This window comes from Catharus ustulatus, chromosome 3, assembly GCF_009819885.2.
Source record: "Catharus ustulatus isolate bCatUst1 chromosome 3, bCatUst1.pri.v2, whole genome shotgun sequence".
Classification (NCBI taxonomy): domain Eukaryota; kingdom Metazoa; phylum Chordata; class Aves; order Passeriformes; family Turdidae; genus Catharus; species Catharus ustulatus.
This window is the reverse complement of record NC_046223.1, coordinates 82,377,218-82,380,381: the sequence shown is the minus strand read 5'-3', so window position 1 is coordinate 82,380,381 and position 3,164 is coordinate 82,377,218. Positions and strand designations below refer to the sequence as shown.

Below are 3,164 nucleotides of genomic sequence, written 5' to 3'. Positions count from 1 at the left end.
ATTTTAGATTTTAAAGACAGTATTTACATAAGAGTTGTACAACGCAGAAATTCAGAAACTGATCTTAGTATCTTATTATAATAACAGCCTTCCTCCAACAGTAAAAACACAAACTTAAGTTCTGGGTCATAACAAATCTCCTCTTTAAAAACTGGAAAGAAAAAAAAAAGTACAGTTGCACGTCCTATTATGAAACCTTCCAAACAAAAATGAGTATTAAAACAAGAGTATAATTTTAAAAGCTGTGTATTGGAGTGTTTATAAACCAGAAGTGTTAAGCAGCAGCAGTTTCCGGTTTCTTAATAAATTCAACTAGACTTCGAATTTAGAAACACATTACAAACCAATGTGGAACTACACAACTTATGCACCTTTGCAGGTGTTTCAGTAAAGAAAGCCTCCTACGAGAATAAACAGAGGCAGCACATTATATTAAATCAAAACTTCCCTTCAACATGCCAAAAAGAACTGTGTCATATGTTTATCTGTCACCAAAAGCACCCCCTGAGAGATGCATTATTGCTGTAGAACATTTCAAGTTTACCAACACCCAAGTGCAACCAAAATGATGTTGTATATATGCGCTTGCCCATTCTCACCAGTATTTCCACTTAATGGTTTTTCTTTAAACAGTCAAATTTAAAGCTTTGAAAAATAACATTTTTTTGATTTTAGTTTTTTTTTCCACAATATTAATCACCACATGCAATTTAGTTTTCTGATACTTTTTCTAAAAAACTGCACCAATGTCAGAACAGTGCAAATAATATTTAATTGTAAAAGTTATAATGGCTTGAGTTCATAATTAGAGGGAACACTGTCAGGATCTTGGTATTTTGCTCACTCACCATTGCTTGCATTCCATAAAAACTTTCCTGTCAATTTTGCCTTTTTTCTTCTTTAAATAGTCATTCCCCATGCTTTTATCAGAGCTGAAATTAGGGATTTAATCCACAATTTCAACACACATAGTGCCTTAGTTGCAATGTTTTTATGCACTTCCATCCACTGTTACAATTCCTTATCCCCCGCAACACATTTCCAGACTAAGAACTAGTCACTAGCACTTGTGATCCAACAAGTGTTTTAAATTTTTCAGCAATGGAGAGATTTCAAAATTAAGAAATCTGAGGACTTTCCCTCTCCTACAGCCCCCAGCATTTCATTACATAGCGAGTTCAAAATTGGTTTCCACATCTTGACAGTGTTCCTTATAAAACCGTATGACAGTAAAAATGCCAGTAGGCATGGCAACCTCTTTGAAGGGAGCATTTAAACTCCTTGGCACTGGGAATGCCAGCACCAAGGATTACATTGAAATTCAAAATTATACTTAAGGCTACAATTAGCAAACCCACTTTCCATAAGCCTAATTTCTTTAAGTAGATTTGAAAATTCAGAAGCTAATGCAATTGTTAAGTTTTACGCTCGAATTTGAGGAAGAAATTTCTTTTCTTTAGCAAGGGCAGTATATGAAACTCTGGCAGTAAATGTCTTTTAGGCATTGACTACTCATTTCACCATTGTTCACTTACTTTGTCTTAAAGTTCAAAACTGGCAAGGCACATTTACATATTCCAATGAATACTTGACAATTTTTAATTACACTTTATGTCCCAGCTATCCCAGTAATTGACATACAACATACTAAAATGGTTTATTAAGATAACAAAAAAAATCAATTAATGTGAAAACATACAGGCTATTGGCAACCACTATTCTAAAAATTATGTAAATACAAGTAAACATACTGAAATGTGTGCGATTCTAAGTTTTTAACCAGAAGATCTCTGTACTAACACACATTTATATTAATGACACATAAAAAAAATAAAAACTTTATTACAAAAATAAGTTACACTCGCCTCCAGCTTACAGTATAAAACAATTTTATTTGCAGGAATGCAAAATGATTGTTTGCCATGAGCATTTTCAACATATGACATGTCTAATTTTGTTAAAATTTGCATTTACTGGGGGAACTGGTGTGTATAAAACCTTAATTAGGTATAAGCTTCAATTTTCATTGTGGTGCCTATGGGTATGTAGTATAACTGCAGTATCCCTTTGTGAAGGGGGTTAAGGGAACTCTTTCTGCCAAGTCCAAAGTAAGTCATAATTTTATCTTTTACCTATATGAAACGGGACTTGGCAAGGTTCTGTTTTTATTTTGTCTTTTTTTAAGGGTGGTTCAATAGAGGATGCTTCACCACTGAACACTCACTGTCATCAAGGTGCTTTAGAAAATTAAAAACATAGCACAAATGATTGTACTCTACTCTACTCTACAGGTTATCATGATCTGCGTAAGAGAAATGGAAGGCTGATCCACATGTTTTTACAGTGATCAGCAGTAAGAAATGCACTAATGAAAACATACCTTTTACCTAAAAAGCTAAACTACAGCCATATACTATTCTATGATTTATGAAAAACTTCAAAATATCCAAATGTCAGGCTTCACTGTACAGTTGTCAGTTTTAGTCTGACCTTTTATAAAGGGACACTGCAGTATTTAGTACAAGTTGCTGATGCACTTTTTTTGAACATCTGATGTCTTACAAAAGTAACATCTTGCTAAACTATTATACATCCAAATAACTACAATATCTGAAGAAGCAAGGCTGCTTTTTCAGCCACAAAATACGACAAAAGCAAGGCCTGTTATGATGGTCATGAGGAAGTCTTACAAAGCCTCTGGAACTAAAGGCAACTAAGAATGTTACATTTGGTATATTATAATCTTACCCTCATATCATATTAAACAAGCCTTGCTTTTATCTACAAAGATTTTCTATGTACAGTACAGACAGGGTATAGTTCAATCCTCTGCTACTGAGGTAGTTAACCAACCCTTTAAAAAAGGTTCTGAAAAGAACCACTATCTGGAATGCCTGACTAACCAGCTCTGATGATTACACCTGAAACTGCTGTATCTGAACACAATTCGTAAGTGATTACTAAATAGACAATCATGATTAACCTTCATGAGCAGAAATAAAATTTAAGGATACCAATGATGGTATTCATCTATACCACTGCAATAAAAATTTAAATGCAAGAATTTGTGAATACCACTTTTGGAATCCTTAACTAAGAAAACTTGGGGGAAAAATCTACTTAAAGCAGATTTTTTAAAGAACAACTTTATTCTTTATTAAGAT

At 33.5% G+C, this 3,164-nt stretch overlaps 1 protein-coding gene across 4 annotated transcripts in view; it reads right to left on the bottom strand.

Moving 5' to 3' along the window:
- Positions 1 to 230: 230 nt before the first annotated feature.
- LOC116993884 (synaptotagmin binding cytoplasmic RNA interacting protein) overlaps positions 231 to 3,164 on the bottom strand; it is a 26,296-nt gene continuing 23,362 nt past the window's right edge. For all 4 annotated transcript variants that reach the window (XM_033055061.2, XM_033055064.2, XM_033055060.2 and 1 more), the window contains exon 12: positions 231 to 3,164. This exon is cut by the window's right edge. The gene's annotated coding sequence lies outside the window, so the exon portion shown is untranslated.